Source organism: Lactuca sativa, chromosome 3 (assembly GCF_002870075.4).
Source record: "Lactuca sativa cultivar Salinas chromosome 3, Lsat_Salinas_v11, whole genome shotgun sequence".
Lineage (NCBI taxonomy): Eukaryota > Viridiplantae > Streptophyta > Magnoliopsida > Asterales > Asteraceae > Lactuca > Lactuca sativa.
Window position 1 is genome coordinate 61,185,701 of NC_056625.2, and position 21,117 is coordinate 61,206,817.

At 34.0% G+C, this 21,117-nt stretch overlaps 1 long non-coding RNA gene across 3 annotated transcripts; it reads left to right on the top strand.

Moving 5' to 3' along the window:
- The first annotated feature begins 16,452 nt into the window (after positions 1 to 16,452).
- Positions 16,453 to 19,489, top strand: LOC128132619 (uncharacterized). 3 transcript variants are annotated; one of them, XR_008230857.1, is made up of 3 exons: positions 16,472 to 18,665; positions 18,742 to 18,787; positions 19,197 to 19,489. It is a non-coding gene; the product is annotated as an uncharacterized LOC128132619 (long non-coding RNA). The 3 variants fall into 3 exon arrangements; XR_008230856.1 differs by lacking the exon at positions 19,197 to 19,489 and adding an exon at positions 18,890 to 19,078; XR_008230855.1 differs by lacking the exon at positions 19,197 to 19,489 and having other exon boundaries at positions 16,453 to 18,665; positions 18,742 to 19,078.
- Positions 19,490 to 21,117: the final 1,628 nt, after the last annotated feature.

Sequence of the window (21,117 nt, forward strand, 5' to 3'; positions counted from 1 at the left end):
TCAAAAGCATATTAGTACCTGAAATTACTGAATCCCTGGGACATACAAGAAATTTTGAAAGAGTAGATCAACATTTAAGCTGGTGAGATTCATAAGTATTAAATGAAAATGTTTGTATGAAATGAAATGTTTTGTCCTTGTTTGTTTGTTTCTAGAAAATCCTATATTTTCTACTAGTATAAAAGTAGCCTTCTCTCAAGACCAATGTTTGTTTCTAAAAATGTATGTAAGTGTAAAATAACCAATATGTTTGAAAACCTCGTAAATCAATGTGTTTTTAATACCCATTGTGAGTTTTATAACCATACTATTGACTCGGAATGCCTATACACAACGTTCTTCAGGCGTTGGAATGTTATGACGTTTGTCACCCCAAACGGTGGACTGTAGCTAACAGTCAGGGCGCGAGTTGTCAAGCCCGTATAGATCTATACACAAACACCATGCTCCCCCTCCAAGGGATTCTGGTATATAATACAGGACTTGAAATGTGTACTCGAACGTACATGAAGTTAGTGTCTCACAAAACCGTGGCATAAAAACAGATCTACTTGTTAAAATGTTACGTTTGTTCTTGTATACGAAAGTAAACTTCTTGAAATTCATGTTTCTAGTATATAAGAGTTAGAAATTTGTTCGTAAAACTATACCTATTATAGTTTTCTAAAAGTGTGTCTTGTTTGTTTAGAATTACCTAGAAAAGGAATCATTTGTTATGAAAAATGTAATTTTTGATGTAGAAGACAAGTTTGTAAACAAAACATATATATGTATATTTTCGATGTAGAAGACAAGTTTGTAAACAAAACATATATATGTATATTTTTGATGTAGAAGACAAGTTTGTAAACAAAACATATATATGTATATGGTTATATATATGTATAAATTTTAAAAGATGATTTGGTATGTTTCGTAATTGTTGTTCATATTCTTACGTTTTTATTAGAAACTTTGCATGAAATAATTCTTAAGTTTGATACTAAAGACCTTTTTGTACTTATCACTTTTGTAAAAATGGTAATTAAACATATTTAAATGATTGTGTTTTAACTTCCTTAATGTATAAACATTGCTCAAAAATGTTAGAAGGTGCTAATAAATGTATAAACCACTTTTGACAGTTTTACCCTTTATTGTCCCTGTTTTTAGAAAACTCATAGAAAAATCCTCGTAAGTCAAAAACTGAATCCGTCACCTCTGAGAGTTTATAAAATGAGTCTACTTTGTTACTAATTTTTATTATGATTTTTAGTGGTCTCAAACTAGTGTGAAAATGAACATCTTCACAGACTGGTCCGAAATCACTTCTAAAATGACAGACAGTTTTATAAAAATCGCCATAAATTGTAGAAAAATCGTATGAACGCGTGCGAGTAGTCATTAGAAAGGTATAAACTTGAACTATTTGCATATTGTACAGTTTTGAAAGATATTAAGTTTAAGATGGTCAAAACAGTCCGTGAACAGGACTCAACTTTTCTGTAGAAAGCTGTCATTTAAATTTAAGTTATGTTTAGTGTTCTAACTTGTATTCCCCCCCCCCCCCCCCCCCCCCCCCCTTAAAACTTGAATAAAACATGAAAATGTAGGGTTATGAACTCACCTTATGTGAATACTTGAAGAATGGAAGGTTGAAGATGAACTTTTGGTTGTTGGTTTGATGCTCCAAAACAGCCACTCTTTTGGCTATGTTGCTGTCACGAAATTTCACAGCAAAAGAGCAAGAAAAGGGGTAGTTTACTCACTGTTTTGAATCAATAATTTTGAGTATCATAACAAGTAACTTCCAGGGGTATTTGGTGGTAAAAATATCAAGCAAAAGGAAGGTGTAGATGGGTGAAATGGTGGCTGAAACACAAAAGGGACAGCAGCCCTTTAGTTCATGGTTTTGATGGCTTTGGAAGGAAGTTCTTGTGCTTGAAAATGAGATGAAGGTTGAGAGTAATTCCCTGGAGTATTGGCTGGTCAAATGAGGGTAAAATGAAGATGAAATTTCGTGATTATGAAGGAGGAAAGAGTGGAAGAGGATAAGGGGACAAAACCTAGACTAGCTTGTGATGGGATGTGAGTTTAAGTGATGTGATCTTGTCTAGCCACTTGCTTGGGTGGTTGTTTAGAGATAGAGTTAGTTAACTAACTAACTACTAGTTATTTAGTTAGTTAGGAGTTCTAGTTAAGGAGAGGGAAGGTCTTAATCTCGAAAATTAGAAGATGGATTAATAAACATTCTTAGTAAAATGTCTTAAGTGATTAAGCACTTATTAGTTAAGTTGGCACTTATCTTCACCAATTCTCTTATCTTAATTGATTTAGACATTATAAAACTTACATGAAATCACTTTAATTCATGACCCATAACTAGTCATTCACTAGATAATAATACATATATACAAATACATACATGTATACTTAGTATAGAATAACAATGTAGTTTTTGTGTATTTGAACTTTAATGTTTATGTTTTATTCTTTTTATTCAAAAACACTTAAATACATTTTAATTATACCTTATAATAATTCATTTTATACTTTAATTTATTTAAATATAAAATTTATTGAGCAATGTATAATTTCGTGACATTTAACCGGTTAACCATATCGTTAAACACGTTTTGTCACTTTGGTTCGTATATTTGTCAAATTTAGATCCTTCACATCTATTAAGCAAACGTTTTACATAGAACCTAACTTACTTATCAACTAGAGACATGTTGATACAAAAATTAAGTTTGTTGCGTTTAAATGATGTTATATGCTAATTTCACAAACCGGTGATGGTTCGTAGTCATACATCATAACGAAATTTATCAATAGTTACTTGTTTTATATTTCACAATAACTTATTTAAATAAAAGAGGTTAAATTACTTCAACCATTCTTAATAAAATACTCATATTGCTTAATAATCAAAACATAGCATCGCACGATCGTTCCTATTTTTTACCAATTGTTACAGATAGGGCAACCTCATCCTCTCATTAAAAGTATAATAAGTAATACAAAGTAACTACACATTTTTTTAAAATTTCCCAATCTTAGTTACTTTAGGAAAAGTGAATCGATGCAATCCCATGAAATTACACTTTGCACCCTTGCTAAGAAGTTAGTGGAGCGTGTGTGGTTTACCGACACACTAATTGGTTCTAAGCAAAGGTGGCAAAGGGTTATTCATTGTTTATCATTGTTCGATGGAGCGTGTGTGGTTAACCGGCACATCGAATTGGTGATCGTTACAATGAAGGCACCATGTGAATTTGCATGGTAATTCACACCCGCTTTGTGATCCTCGGCATCCCAGTCACAAACAAGAGGGGCATATCGAGATTTAAACATGCCATTGAATAGTTTCAATGAATCTCATCCGAACCTAGCAATTCTCAAAAAAAAAAACACTTAGGACTAATAGTTTAGGGTTTTTGTGATGGAGAATTAGTGAATCGTCATTCACTTACCTTCAATTTATTTGCATGTTAGATTACGGCATCCCTTTTCTAGTATGTAAATGTTATTGTTGGATCCTAGCCCTAATTTTCTTATTGGGTGATAATTAGGGATTCTTATTCTAATCTATCTTTGTCCTTTTCTAATTGTAGATGTCGAACGCTAACAACGCTGCTGCTAGTTCTTTCACGTTGATGAGCCTTTGCCAAAAGGTCACCTTCGATGGAACGAACTTTAGCGAATGGATAAGATACATTCGCACCATTGCTCGCTATGAGGACAAGGAGTATGTCCTTGATGAGAAGCTCGAGAAAATCAACCCCGAAATTGCTACTCCGGCCGAAATCACCGCTTTTGAGACTCATGAGCGAGATGCAACGAAGGTACATTGCATCATGATTGCTACCATGAACTCCGAATTCCAAAAGTCCTACGAGGACATGTACCCGTACGAGATGCACCAAGACTTATTGGAGAGGTACCACCAGAACGCGAGACAAGAGCGTTACGAGATTTTCACTAACATGATTTCCGCTAAGATGGGTCATGGAGAATCTCTTACCGTGCACTTGCAAAAGATGCAAAGGTATGTCGACCGCCTTCGCAAGTTAAATGTTGACTTTGGGGAAGACTTGGCGATCGACATGGTGCTTCACCCTTTGCCTCCGATGTACAACCAATTTAGGATGACCTACCACATGAATAAAGAAGAGGTCACCCTAAGCAAACTCCAAGGTCTCTTGAGGGTTGCTGAAAGCAACTTCAAAGACAAGTCTGCTGCACCAACTCCCAATCCACCTGTTGCTCCTGTCTTGGCTATTGGTCAAGGAAAGGGTAAGAAGAGGAAGGCTTCATCGAAGAACTATCGCAAGGTCAAAGCCCGAGATGGTGCCTCTTCTAGTGGGACCAAAGTTGATCCCGCTAAGCCTTGTCCTAACCCGAAGGAGGCAGAGTGCCACCACTGCCACAAGATAGGACATTGGAAGAGAATCTGCCCAGAGTACCTACAAGCAATCAAAGAAGGAAAGATCAAGCCATCTTTCGCAGGTATATACACAATTAAATCTAACGATTCTAATCATGTTATTTCTTGGGTTCTTGATACCGGTTGTGGTTACCACATTTGTTCTAATGTGCAGGGACTAAGAAGAAGTAGGGATGTGGAGCAAGGAAGAATCAATCTAATCATGGGGAACAGAATATCGTCGCCTGTGACCAAGATTGGAGTGTATTCTTTAGTGCTTAGGAATACTTCGTGTTTAGATTTGAACAATTGTTGCTATTCACCAGAAATGGCTAGAAACATCATTTCATTTCATGGTTTGTTTAGACAAGGTTTTAGATTTTCTTTTAATAATGAGAATGGTTCTATTTTGGCTTATCTAAATGGTGTCTTTTACTTTGAAGCTATACCATGTAATGGAATATATGAAACTGTTATGATTGTTGATAACTTAGGAAATGATGTTTTGAATATTGATTCTTCCACTAGTATGGATAAAGCATCCTTGTGGCATTGTCGTCTTGGACATGTCAACAAGAAACGCATAGCCCAACTCCAAAAGGATGGAGTGTTGGAGTCATTCGACCTTAAGGAAGATGACACATGCGAGTCTTGTTTACTTGGAAAGATGACTAAATCACCCTTCACAAGTACATGTGAAAGGGGTGAAAGTCTATTGGACCTAATACATACCGATGTATGTGGACCGTTTAGATCAACCACGAAGGATGGGAACCGCTTCTACGTGACTTTTACCGATGATTATAGTAGATATGAGTATATCTATTTAATCAAGCAAAAGTCAGAAACCTTTGAAAAGTTCAAAGAGTTCAAGAATGAAGTGGAGAATCAATTGGGCAGGAAAATCAAGATGCTTCGATCCGATCGAGGAGGAGAGTACCTAAGTCTTGAATTCCACGATTATCTCAAGGAGTGTGGAATAGTTTCGCAATTGACGCCTCCTAGGACACCGCAGTTGAATGGTGTGGCAGAAAGGCGTAATCAAACCTTATTGGATATGGTTCGCTCTATGATGAGTCGTGCTTCACTACCTATCTATTTCTGGGGGTATGCCTTAGAAACTGCCGCCCATATCCTTAACCAAGTCCCTACTAAGAAGGTTGCCAAAACACCTCACGAGATGTGGACAAGGAAAGCTCCCTCGTTGGCACATATCAAGGTTTGGGGTTGCGAGGCTTTCGTAAGACGAGATACTCACGACAAGCTCGAACCTCGAAGTGAGCGATGTATTTTCATCGGCTACCCGCAGACATCCTTTGGATATCTCTTCTATAGACCGAAGGACAATGCGGTCTTCGTTGCGAGGAGAGGAGTTTTCCGAGAGCGAGAACTCATAAGCCAAGGAGACAGTGGGAGGAAAATCGAGCTTGAAGAGATTCAAGAGTCGATAGATGAAGGAACCTCTACCGCTGGCACTCAACCCAAGGAGGAAACTCCGGTTGAACCGATTGACGAGTCCTTACCTTTTAGACGTTCCGATAGAGTTAGAGTTCTACCCCAGTTTTATGGTTTTCATATTACTACCGAAGGGGACACGTATATTAGTGATGGTACACTAATAAATCTTGATGAACCTAATAGCTATAAGGAAGCCATGGCAGGCCCGGAGTCTGCAAAATGGAAAGAGGCAATGGATAGCGAGATCCAATCCATGTATGATAACCAAGTTTGGAATTTGGTTGATTATGTGCCCGGACGTAAGACCGTTGGGTGCAAGTGGATCTTCAAGAAGAAGACTGACGTGGATGGAAACATGCACACATATAAAGCGCGATTGGTTGCGAAGGGCTTTACTCAAACTCCCGGAGTTGACTATGATAAGACCTTTTCACCAGTTGCGAAGATTAAATCTATTAGAGTGATGCTAGCTATTGCCGCATTTCATGATTATGAGATTTGGCAAATGGATGTCAAGACCGCTTTCCTTAACGGGAAGTTGGCTGAGGATGTTTACATGGCTCAGCCCGAGGGGTTTGTGGATCCGAAGCATCCGAATAGAGTGTGTAAGCTTGAGAAGTCCATTTATGGACTTAAGCAAGCATCTCGCAAATGGAATCTTTGCTTCGATGAGAAAGTCAAAGAGTTTGGATTTGTACAAAGCGAAGACGAGTCTTGTGTATATGTCAAAGCCAGTGGGAGTATAGTAAGCTTCGTCGTTCTATATGTCGATGACATATTACTCATAGGAAACGACATCCCGACTCTGCAGGAAGTTAAGTCCTGGCTCGGGAAGTGCTTCGCTATGAAGGACCTCGGAGAGGCTTCTTACATTTTGGGAATAAGGATAGTGAGAGAAAGAAGTAAGAGACTAATTGGACTTAGTCAGAACACTTACTTAGAGAAGGTACTAAAAAGTTTTAGTATGGAAAACTCAAAGAAGGGAGAATTACCGATACAAAGTAATGCCAAGTTGAGTAAGACTCAAAGTCCGAGTACCGAAGCTGAGATAGCAGAAATGAGCCGAGTACCATACGCTTCCGCAGTTGGCTCAATCATGTACGCTATGACTTGTACTCGCCCTGATGTAGCCTTCGCTTTGAGCATGGTTAGCAGATATCAAGGGAATCCTAGCAGAGCACATTGGATTGCGGTGAAGAATATCCTTAAGTACCTTCGGAGGACGAAGGAATGGTTCTTAGTCCTCGGAGGGAGTGATGACTTGAAGGTGCGAGGGTATAGTGACGCCAGTTTTCAGACCGACAGGGACAATTACCATTCGCAGTCGGGCTGGGTCTTTACCCTAAATGGAGGAGCAGTGACATGGAAGAGTTCCAAGCAGGAGACCGTAGCTGATTCAACGTGCGAATCAGAGTACATTGCAGCGAGCGAAGCGTCGAAGGAGGCAATATGGCTAAAGAACTTCATCGGTGATCTTGTAGTTGTACCTGCCATAAAGGAGCCCATGGAGATTTTCTGTGATAACGAAGGAGCGGTTGCCTTAACCAAGGAACCGAGGGATCATGGTAGATCAAGACATATCGACAGAAAATATCACTTCATTAGACATCGTGTACAAGAAGGACAACTCGTAGTGAAGAGGATATCATCAGAAGATAACCCAACAGATCCGCTTACGAAGGGACTGAGTAGGGTTAAGCACTTGCAGCATGCTAGGAGTATTGGGCTGAAGGATGATATTAGCATAGATTAGATAGTATTAGAAACGTGTAATAGATAAATGTAATTAACATTTGATGATTAAATAAAGGAGTTTTCTTTATGAGTAATGTTACTATCTTATGTTAATTGTTTAACTATTGTTTCACTTTGCATGTTTTGACTTCCAGAATAATTAAATTATTAGGAATAATAGAATTGTTCAAATTGTCCACAATCGTTCATATGTTGGAAGTAGATATGAATGAAGATTGTCGTGAATTGGTGTGTAGAATGTCTAAATGGTGTTAGACATAGCAAAGGGTTGCTGCAACATTCATGAGTGCTTATGAACTACTTTTGAGCATTGGAACAAACCCGCGCTTGCTGGAATCACCTTATGGAATATGATATAAAAGGATGATCGCAAGACGATAATATCATATAGTCTTAAAACCTGGATATATGGTTTGTTATTTGTTAATTGGTTGTACATTGATAATGCGAAAAACGCATCAGTAACTCGGTGTTATAAAACGCATTGTTGTGTATAGTTGATTAATGAATAAGTAAATGCATATAAGTCGAAGTTTATCTGTAACTTTTATCTAAGAAGGTAAAAGCGATATCTCGGCCGCTCGATGATTTGATTTGACTTATGTGTCGGGCCCGGTCAGAACTGAATTGATGTGTTCGATTAAGTTCTATGTCAAATAAATCAGAGATCGAGAAACCTAAATGCTTGACTAACCATTCCATAGGATTGTCAGCATGATATCTAACAGAGGACTGTACGATCCCTTATCTAAAGGACAAGATTGATTAGATCAGAGTTTGACAGCGTCTTTGAGAGCTACGATTGCAAACCGATTTGTACTTGTATAGTTACTAGACTTATCCAAGTGGGAGACTGTTGGAATAGTGTCTAAGGCTGCAACTATATTGGGCAAGTACTTGACCCGGTTGTGCATGGTTCTTTTGGGTTGCCTTCACCATAGCAACTTGATGGGATGAATTATTGAGAGAGAGTAAATATTATAAAGAATAATATATGGTTATTTGATTAATATAAGTCATAGAATTAATTAGAATTAATTTGGTGACTTAAAGAGGTTAATTAAATAAAGGGGTATAAACTGTCAATTGTTTGATAGTTAAGCTTTAGACTGAAAATCCTTATAGATATACTAGGGACGAATTCTAGAAGCTAAAGGATAGCTAAATTCGTCCATGGCTTATCTAAGGAAAGGATTTGGATAGCCTTAAGAGAAGATTATCCAATTAGGGTTTAGGTTGTAACCCCTAAGGAGTCTACAAGTATAAATAGATCCCATGGGCAAGGGAAATAGGAACCTCTCCAAAAGTAAGAGAACCCTGGCCGATTTCCTCCCCTCTCCTCTCTCCTAAATCATCTTCCTTGCTATTGGTGTTTGTAAGCCATCAGAGGAGTGACATTTGTGACTCTAGAAGCTCCAAGACCTCAAGATCAACAAGGAACTCAACGGTATGGTTCTAGATCTATTTCAATGTTGTTATTTAACCTAATTAGCCATTAGAAGTCTTGGATTCAAAGCATGTTTAATTAGAAAGCCTAGATCCAAGCATTAGGGTTTTGCATGCGCACATAGGAAAGTTCTTATGGCTAAAACCCATCATTAATAGCCATGCAAGACCATAAAGTTGGAAACTTTATGGTTAAGGACATCATTTGAGGGCTAGATCTGCATTTGGACGAAAGGACTTAACAAATTAAGCCCTTAAAAAGGGACATGAATTTTGGCCGAGTACGTTGGGCATACTTCTGAGTACGTCGGGCGTACTCCCTTGGGAGCCCGATATAGACCTTGAGTACGCTAAGAATACTTGATGAGTATGTTGGGTTTACTCAGCTAAGTCAACTTGGTTGAGTTTTTTATTTTCAATTTTGACCAAGTTTGACCTAAGGGTATTTTGGGTATTTTGATTTATAGTAAGTTTGGTCATTTCCAATGAATAGGTGACCGGAAGAGCTGATATTCGGAGCAGTGACCTATTCAGCTATCTGTTCAGACTAAGAGGTGAGTTTTCCTCACAGTACTTGTAGGTCGAAAGCACCAATATCGACCCACTAGATTATGTATCCTGGCATAGAGGATGTTGCTATGTTGTACTGAATTGTTAGATCTATGTCCTGGTATATAGGATGTTACTATGCTATAGTGATTTGTAGATCTTCATGTTTGTCTAATGACTAGTCATATGATTATCCGTTGATGAATATATATGTTATTTGTTATGTATATGCCGACATGGTATGGTGGGGATGAGACTGTACTGCTTTGTGTTGTCAGTCAACAAACTAAGGCATTTCAACCGAAAGGTTGTGGGCCAGGGGTAATCCAACTAGGAGGTTGTGGACCCAACATGTATTAGGCAATCCAACCAAAAGGTTGTGGGCCGGGGCATTCCAACCGGAAAGTTATGGGCTAGGGATAATCCAACAAGGAGGTTCTGGAACCAGTACTGTTTGGTTATATGTTTGTGTAGCGATACCTTGGGGGAACTCACCAAGCTTTGGCTTATAGTTTTAGTTTATTGTTTCAAGTACTTCAGATGATCGTGTCAAGGCAAAGACGTGGTCGTGCACATCGTTCGGATTTTATGTTATTTGATTTGGGATACTCTGATTTATGAACTATACTTTTGAAACAATGTTTTTGTAAACAATTATTGCATTGGGGTTGTTTTGGAAAAATGAAAATTTTACTTTGATTTTTAGGATGCTACATATTAAGCTAGCAAGAAGGTGGAACAAAGGGTTATTACCATAAAGCCCCTAAATTTACAAAAAAAAATGTTCGGTTATGCCTAATGTCCGCTTTTGTTGCATTAATGCCTCGTATATGGAAAGATTTGTTCAATTTTGCCGCTTAGACCATCTACACCCGTGCAATGTCAACTAATCCCTATTATACTAAAAGACTCATTTGACATGTGGCATCTTATAAGTCTTCCCTAGGTTCAATGTTAAGTTTGAAAAATACCCTTTTTATTACGTTCCAAATTCATTTTCCAGTTCATGTATAAGGGTATTATTGCCAACCCCTTTTACGTTAATGTTGCTCCTCATTCTAACCATCACCAAATTTATGGACATAATTTCACACTCTTCGTATAATCAAATTAAAAGTTCAAACCCATTCATCCTCTTCTACAATTCTAAAACGTTGATCTTTTTTTTTTTCAAATTCTGATTTCAAGACAAAGAAGATAAAGATTGGTTGATTTCAATCAGAAGAAAAACTCCATGTAGCCACTACACAAGCCATTTCTTTCTAAACTCCTATAATTAGGGCTGACAATTCTCAACACGACACGAAATAAATGGGTTTGGGTTATATATAAATAAATGGGTTTGGAACAATATCACATACTTCTTTAGACTTATATATATATATATATATATATATATATATATATATATATATATATATATATATATATATATATATATATATATATATATATATATTAATAAAAAAAAGTAGTAGAACCGATTTTTTTCATCACTTGAACAAATATAAGTCTAAAAAATTAAATACTTTTCATATTTTATTCATTATCTAGGAATAATACAAATTAAAAAAAATACAGCAATACATGAGAGAGAGAGAGAGAGAGTGAGAGAGAGGGAGAGAGAGAGAGGTTCAAACCGCACATAAGGGACGGTGTGTTGCATGCTGTGGTGGCCAAATGAATGTCTCAAAGAATGAAGCTCGACACAAGTTGTCAACAAGTTTGCAAGTACCCTTTTCATTGTACCATGTGTATTTCGAGCATGCTACTATAAGACTTCCTATTCAAGATATTGTTATTGGAATGACTATGAAAGTCTGTCATGTAATGCAATTTTTCGTGAGATTTATTTTGTTCTTTTTGTCTCTCTATATGGATTTCAATTAAACCACTTATAACTTTCTGGATATAGCATCTATAATTTGTTAGGAATTTTGGTGAAAGCCCGTAGATTTTCTTCAAACATATCTGAACTTCAATAAAATTAGTTTTGTTTATTTGCTTGCCAATTTGTCATCTTTAAGAAGTTATGAATACTAGAGTGAATGAATAAAAAACTATCAGAGTACTCATGGTTAATCAGATTGTGAATCTTTTCACCCTTAGTTTATTTAACAATTTTATTTGTAACTAAATGTATAATGGAATAATAGCGATATATTGGGTAAATGTTTAAGAAACAATGTTGTAACTGAGGACTAAATTAATGAGAAATTCATATTGTTTTTGTGTAATAGACGTTGTAGGCTTGTAGTAGATTAGAAGTGGGGGTGGATGTTACCTATGAAAAAGTGAAGTAAATAAATATAATGCAGGTTCCATTCTCATATTCAAGTATTGTGAAGGAAAGATCTTAAAGAATGGTTATGTTGGCTGAGGTTAATTTTTGTTTTGGTATTATATTTTTTTTATGTTTATTGTTTAATTACTTAGTTATGGAGACTAAGGAGATTTTAAATTGGTGAAATTCTCTCACACACAAAAGTGAATTGCCAAAGTCTGAATCAACCAAGATCTCCAATATGATGTGCTGATAATAAAAAATATAAGTACAATGCTATAGTTGTGTGAATTTTTACAACTTTTTAATATGAAAAAGACTGGAAGTACGATGCTAAAACAAAAGTAAGATGTTATGTCTTTTCTTTTGTTGTTTCAAATGCATCAGTGTACTCATTTGGACTTTAGTACTTAACATAGCATCCACTACTGTTCTTTTTTTTTTTTTTTTTTTTTTTTTTTTATATATTTATTATTATTATTATTATTATTATTATTATTACTATTATTATTATTTATTTTTTTACACTATTCAATCAAGTGAAATGGTCAGCGGTGCATCCCAACTAAGCCTGAGTTTGCCATCTTCTTAATCTCGAATTCTCTCTTGTATTATTTTGGTTAAACTTCTGCTTGTGTGGCCTTCATTCAGTAATCTTTTGTTAGCCTTCATTTAGTTGTATTTTTTTTTTCAGTGTTGCAGAAATTACCCTTGGCGGCCGATTAATCGGTGATTAATCGTTTGGCGTTCTCGAACTGATTACGATTAGGGTGCTTGACGGCAATTGGTCAAAATCGGTCAAACTCGGGCTTGGCAGTCCTTCACGGCCTTGCCGGTCCTCAGCGGTCATAGGCGGGAAATATTTAAAAAAATTAATTTTGAAATATTACACCAAAATTTTAAATTTTAAATTTTTAAGCTTTCAAATTTTAAAATATTATATTAAAATTTTTAAAATTAAAATTTCAAAATACTTAATTTTTTAGGAAATATTAATTTTTTAATAATTTTATTAATAATTTAGGGTCCCCGATTAATCGCTGATTAATCCCCGCCAAATCTGAATCGCTTATCGCCAATCGACCGCCGAGCTACCGCCGAACGATTTTTATAACCTTGATTTTTTAGGACTTAAGAACGTACCTTTGTTGTTATACATATACTTTTAGTCTATCTTCAAAAGGAAAAGGGTAAAATGGTAATTTTCAATCTTTCTCAAACCCTAACCCTGGCAATGGTGACTTTCTTTGCTCTTAATAATCGAAGACCCATATGCACATCTTGTTCAAGACAAACTAACTTTTGCCTCTTCACTCGATTTAAAACATCGGTTCTTGAAAACTTCATAATCGTCACGGTTCTCCAACAAAGGGCGAAATGTTTCAGAAACCATCACTGGCAGCACCATCCTTCTTTCATTGTCTCCAGAAAGCACCACCGATGCCATACTTTTTCAATCATCGATGGTTCTGATCTACATTTTTGAGGGCTAGGGTTTTCATTTACGAGGGCTAGGTTTTCCTAGCAGTGACGAATGGAGGTGGCGAATGGTGATGGTATTACAGATCGAACTTCTGATCTACCTATTTGGCAAAAGTCTTTTTGAAGAAGAGTAAGGTGGTGGTAATGGTTTGTTGAAGGAGAAGCACGGGAAGATCCACCGCACTTCAGTCGGATCTATGAAACAATCACCATATTTGATTACTGGATTTGCATTTTACTCTAATCATTGTTGGTGATGTGTATGAATTGACTCTAGTAGTGACAATATAGAGTTGTTGCGTTTCAATGGGAGTGAAGTAAAGAAAATCTAGGGTTTCAGGTGGATTAGTCGTTTCTTGAGGGTGAGAGAAAGAGAGGAGATAGAGAGAGAAAGGACCACCTGTGTGCAAAAAACAAAGGGTATTTTTGTCCTTTAACAAAACTTAACAGAATATGTTAGCAAAGTTAGTCACAGGGGCCTTTTGTGTGCAAGGTTTGCTCCGTAGGTACATATGAGGGAAAAAAGTTTCGTAGGGATTACTTTAGGAAAAAAAAAACAAAACCTTAAAGACCATTCGTCTAATTTGTTATATAGTTTTTCAAGATCATTCATTAAAGAAGACCAGATGTCAATAACACCAATATGCAACTTACAACCCAGAATCAGTGACTCAATCATAGTCCTCAAACAAACAAATCCATGCTTTGATTCATAAAGTTTTTCCCTAAAAAAATTATGATTATTAAAAGAACCATAATAACATATTTAAAAAAAAGTTGAGATATTAAAAACAAAGTACATTGAATCACGTACACCCGTAAACAGACACGCTGCAACCGTCTCCTCATTGCGTCTCTGAAGGGCATTTTCATCAATACGAATTTTTTAATACGGAGAACAAAGACGTTGATCAGGTTTAACATCTCTTTTAGGTCGACTAAGAACTACTTCCAAATATTTGATTGGAATAGGAGAAAATAGTAGGGCCACTAATTTTCTCAGATGAAGTATTCTCTAGAGCTACTGCAGTATATGGTGTTACAAACTGGTCCAAATGACAACTTGGATCCAACATTTGACGTTGACTTTATAATTTCACAAGCTTTGTTCACCTCTTCATCAAAATCATCTAATTAAGTAACTTCTAAATCTTTAGATTGTTCTAAAAAAACTAAAGAAACAAGAGAACGCTTAGTTGGACAAACAACATAAGGCTCATTTGGACAAACAGGGGAAGGTTGATTTGGTAAACTAAGGGAAGGATCATAGGAATTAGATGCAATTTTAGAAAATGCATCTTTCTCAATTTCCCAAAAAAAAAAAACAACAATATCATCCATCATTTAGGTAAAGGAAGTGTTGTAAAAATCTCCAGTTAATCTTTGATTAGTCCCTAGGAACTACCCGGCCGACTAGAAAGTTCCTAGCAATTAATCTCCGCCTACAAAATGAGCGAAACAATAGAAAATGATGAAATTTAAACACTTTGAAGACATTTTATCCCAATAGAAACTATTTGATTAATGCTTGATGTTGTATTAATCATATTAACATATTTTGTTATGATATTAGTGGTATATACGAACTTTGTTATTATATTAACCATATTTAATTTTGTAAAATTCACCAAGTTAGCAATTTAGGTCCCCGCTTAATCTCTTGATTAATTCTTGTCTATCCAATTAATCTCTTAACCCCAATACACATATTTGCTAAAGTCAAGCGGTTTTTACAACCTTGGGTAAACGTAACTTGATTATGATCATGAGAAATGCTTTTACCAATTGGAACAATATCGCATACTTCTTTATCTGCTTGAATGACATCAATTACATCATTACCAACCTCGGGACGACTTTCCAATACAAGAATTTCTAAAAGAGAATTAAACTCAACATTTCATTTTTTTTTCTGAATACTCAAGAATATCTTCATTTCTAAGGAATCGAGAGCATGCAAATTTGATACAATCATCTATTTTTGGATTCAAATCATGAAAGCTTTTAAACAAACTATCAACATTCAACTTAAAATCCTGAAATTAAAAAAGATCATAAAAAAGTTTATATAATATCAATAATTAAATAAAAACTCTATGAATCTTTCAATTGATGAAAATATTAAAATAAGAATATTTAAGAAAATGAATGTTGAAATATGGATCTTAAAGTAATTTTTGAATCATAAAATAGAAGATATTAAAAATTACCATAAAAATATTTTCATTATCCAACACTCCATCAAATTCATTGGCCATAGACTTTCCTTGTGCATAGTCTATAAAAAAAAAATTAAATAAAAAAATTTAAAAGAAAATAATTTAAAAAAAAAAAGAAAAAGAAAACAATCAAAACATACTAAAGAAAAAACAAAATACACCTTTATTTTGCTCATTTTGAAGAATTTTTTTATTCTTTTTTACATTTCTCAACTTCTTCACTGAGTCAACTTCTTCCATGGACTAAACTTTTTCACTGGACTCGAAATCTTTATTAGAATCTACTTTTTAACACCACCAAGAGCTACTTGATCTACAAAATATATATTAAGAGCATTGAAAATATTAAAAGGTACTTGATCTACAAATATATAAATAAAAAACAATATTAAAAAAATTGAGGAGTACCTTCATAACGATTACTTCTCGTAACTACAGCAAGAGACATGTGATCAACATCATCTTAACATAACCAATAACAAATATCTATTAAAATTAGTAAAAGACTATAAAATAAAAACTTTTAAAAACAATTAAAAAAAATAGAAAAACTTACTTTTCATATTACTTATCATAACACCAGCAAAAGAAATGTGCCCCATATCATCTAAACATAACCATTAACAAATGACTATTTAAACTAATACAACTATCTTTAGAACAAATGAAAAAAATATATAAAATGAAAAATGTGAAGCCTTATATATATATATATATATATATATATATATATATATATATATATATATATATATATATATATATATATATATATATATATATATATATATATATATATATATATATATATATATAAATTGAAATCTTATGTGGTCAAACAAGGATAAGAACCGGTTATGAAGACTAATTCAAATAGCCACCTCCACAATTTTTTGCTTAAAATATGCAAAGACTCATTCAAATCCCCGGGCCAGTTCATCGGCTCCCAGCCTCCCCGTCACCTATATCTTCCATCTTCCCGTGGCAGAATTCAGAAAACCTTAGCATCCCTCCTTCAAGTCTCCGTCATCAGCACCATACACTACCATCTTTGCTTCTGCTGCCCATTTGCACCACACCACCATCACCTTCACATATTTCCCCTCTATCTTAGAAGACATTGACCAACAAACTTATCTGCAAAATAAATCAGTGAAACTTATCTGTAACAGTCAAAGTTAAAATTGTATTCCCTCATTTTCATTGTTCTCGGTGTTTCCATATTTTTAGCCAATTGAATAGGTATACCACATAAACTCTATATAATCTCCTATATCTCAGTCACTATATAGTGTATCGACATTTGTTGAGATCTATGCTCCTCATCCTTTCTCCCACCACGAACCGCTCCCCCTTTCTATCAGCCTCGAAGCACCGCCACCGAGTCACCACCATCTCAATTAAATACCTCCAACAGCTTAACGCTCCTCTATCCCCTCATGAAAACTCATCTGGAGACAGCTGCGAAATTCATCGCACCCTCCTCATCCGCCAAACCTTTCTTCTCCACAACAGTCTGAAAAACCTTAAAACCACGATAAAAGGCCATATATACACAACCATCACCGCCCACCATCACAGAAAAACCCAAAGAAACCTTCATTTTTATCAACGAGTTACAAATCCCTAACCTCTTGCATTTTCTTTTTCTGTAATTTTCGTAGGTTGCAGGGCATACATAAACTTATTCTCAAGATTAAGCAACATCTTTCCTGGTAGGCATTCATAGATTTAATTATTTTCTTTTATCATCTCTTGCCGAAAATGTATTTGCTATTTTTTTCTGTTCATCTCTGATTTGCTTAAAAAAAATTTCGTTTTTGTTTTTTTGTTATCTAAGATGTGCAATCTGATTAAGCAAGCTTGGTGGAGCATTTTATGGATGTTTTCATAGGTGTAACCTCAGTCGTAGACATGAGGAAGGGTTGCACACCAAGTGTTTGATAAGAATCTCCAGCTAAATTTCATCTCAAATGGACAAGTTCAGTATTCCTCGGTCTTTTTTCTTTCTTTTTTGATGAAACTTTTTCATGATTTTATGAATCATTTATTTAACCGAGGGACCAAATTTGGGTAAACGAAAAGGGTATATAAAAAAGAAAAAACACATTTAAATATGGATTTCTAATACTATAAGTTATTTTGAATGTCTTTTACAAAGATCGGGTTTGTGAAGTGATATGATGGTATAGTATTGCTTGAGAGAGTCGAAACAACGAGATAAAAATAGCACTTTGTATTCAAAAAGGTTGTCCAGGGGGGATAACTGGGAACAACAAATTACAATTGTATGAGGACAAATCATTAGATTGTGATGTTCAACAAGGTATAATTTTTTTTTTATCATATATCATGCTTTGTGATTACAAATATGAAAATAGTAAAACGGTTATAAACTCATTAATAATAATATTAAAAAGTTATATCAAACATACCTCTGAATGGGATCAAGGTCCAAATAGTTATACTAAAAAGTTTACACAGTTATACCAAAAATACCCCTGAATTGTGTATATTTTTAACTGCTTTTAAGCCAAACCTTGAGATGATTTATACTCATTTCTTTCAACTATATATTTACATATTCATTCCTTTTGATATTTATAAAGATGGGACAACAAATTTTGCACATGGGTATCCAATCTTTGCAACGTCTGTGGGAATGCTCTTCAAATGAAAGTTGCAGCTGCTGCTGTGGTATGTATCATATTCATAAAGTATTTCATTTCTTTAATTTAGTGGGTCAAATATATAAAAATATCTTTTAGAACTAACCAGATATGAAAATTATGATTTTTTTAAATTATCATAACCCTTTAATATCTACTTCGATTGTTGAGCTCATAGACTTCAGCAAACGGTTAGTTTCTTTTATGTTTATTAGTTACTTTATTTTATTTTTAGACAATTTATTTTTACTTTTCAAGTAAATAGTTTGACCGGTGGAAATGATAATTCCTAGAGTAGTATCACCATCATTTCGTCAAAATCATCTTCTAAACAAGATGATTTTCATATAAACCACGTGTTAAAGATCGTTTCTGACATTTTGGAGCTATATCAGGTACAACACATAAAACTTCATATAGTTTTTTTTTAACAGACAACAATTTATACTAATTACATTCTCCTTTGTACAGGAGAGTGTGAAGGCCAACGAAAGCTTTTAATCTTCAAATTGGAAAAGTAAATGGTTTACTTTGAAAAATAATTATATATTTTATTATAAATTATTTTGGTAACTTATTCTACGAATTCATTTCTTTTATATATTTTTGATGGTTGTAGTTTATGTACAAGTTTTAGAAGCATTAAAGTACGTTGCTGTAATCATGGATTTTGATAAAGTACATTGATATTAATTGCCATGAATAAAATGTCTAAAATACCTTTTATATGATATACAAAAAGGGGAGCTAACCATAGCAATCTTTTATTTCTTACATTTTATGTGATATAAAATACCTTCATATATTACATTCTTTTACTTCTTTTAATTTATCATATTAACATAACCATAAGATTTCGTGATCAATTGAATATTCAGTAACCTTACAAGTTGTTGATTTCCTTTGGTTTTGGTTTCCCATTTAAGATTAAGTTTTAGGGGATAAAGTTTGAAGTTGCTAAAGATCCACCAAATATTTTGCATCACAATCTTCAGTTGAGAGGCTATTCGAGTAAAACATAATTCATGAAATTCGATGCATGTTATAGGATGCAATGGAAAGGAGACATTATGTCCACAAATTATTTCTATAATTTATTGTAATTTGTAGTATTTTGTAATGGTTAGTTTAAAAATTTTATTGTTTCAAATTATTTATCTTTATTGTATTTCTTAGAGACGTTATAGTAAAAAAAATATAAAGGAGTTTCTTTCATACATATGATAAGTAGTTCTTTTTTGGTTGGAAAATATATATCTAAAAGAAATCTTGAACAAAGGTAAACAATAGTAAAGAGCACAATGTTGAAAAACATAATCGGCCGACATTTTCGATCTGTTCAACCAAGAAGCGGTCGGGTTAGAGTTTTTTTGAGCCCTTCAACTGAGAAGCGGTCGGGTTAGAGGCTTTTTGAAGGCCAACAACCACTTGTATACGAACTAAAGAAAATCGGTCGGTTTTTACGAAAACCGGTTCGACTGTGGCTGATTCAACCGTTAAAATCCGATTTTAGAAAATGATGATTTTGTTTTTATTTTTAAATTTCTTAAAATTGAACTTAATATAATTTTATTTGAATTTTGTGTACGATCTGGAGCCGAATTTCTTGGCCTCTTTTAACTTAATTTTTCTTTTGTATTTTTTTTGAACTTTTTTTATAATTATCAAAATAATTATGATATAATAATGACAATATTAGGTTTTGGACTGGTTCGACCTGTTGAAAATGACACATTCTCATTCAAACTAAAAAGAAAATAATTTCATATTCGAGTATTCGATTATGTTTTGCATGGGACATCATGTGACAAAAAACAATGGTATTAGTAAAGAAGGAACAAAACAAATCATCTCTGTAAATTAATTTCTAAAAACAATATGCACACGAGCGTCATGAGCTTATTACATGAAAAACCAAATTTCCATTTAATCGTTTAATCAAAATTTTCTTTTGCATAAAGAATTGCCATTTAATTTTCTTATGCAACAATAACCGCTATGAGCTTATTACATGAAAAAACTAATTTCCATTTTTCTTTTTTAATCAAAAAGTCATTACAGATTATAAAGTAGATTAGATCATTAACATCCTTTTCCAATTAATTTTTTAATCAAAATTTTCTTATAAATAAATTAAATAAAAAAACAAGATTAATAAAAAAATAAACTAGTATATATTAAAAGAAAATAAAAAACATAATAATTAACTAATCATTAGTTATTTAAGGAAAAATAAAAAAATAAAAGGTAATTATTAAGGGGTAGGGTTAAGTGGAAACGGGTAGGAATAATTAAAGCCTTTATTAAAACATGAACCACCGGAAGTCCATGTATTTTATGAACACCTTTTCTTAGAATATGGATCTTCTGTGCTTGTTAATATGTAGAATGTTTGAATTTTGATCATATTTTTCAAGAACCAAAGAACAAATATCCCTATTAAAACGGATAATAACAAAATCCTTAATGAAACCAAAACCTATATTTTTAATGCTTTTCTTTTGATTATCATTAAGATATTTATATATATTCGAAATAATAAATAAGGATTCCTAAAAGACAATAGGAATTTCTTTTAAGGTCTGGCTTCACCTAATGGTTGGGATATAAAATCATCATCATATCCAATACCCTAAGAAACATTGAACTTCTTTTTTTAGAAGCAACACTCTTATTCTCAGAAGAAAGATTTATAACTTTTGTGTTCTTTTACTTTTTTTATTACAAATATCAGTTTTCATCTCAAAGGACAGAACAATAACATCAGTGTTAGAGTTTTTTTATTGTATGGGACGAGACAACTTCTCCCTCTTGTTACTAGGCTCTGCACAAAAAGAAAAAGAATAA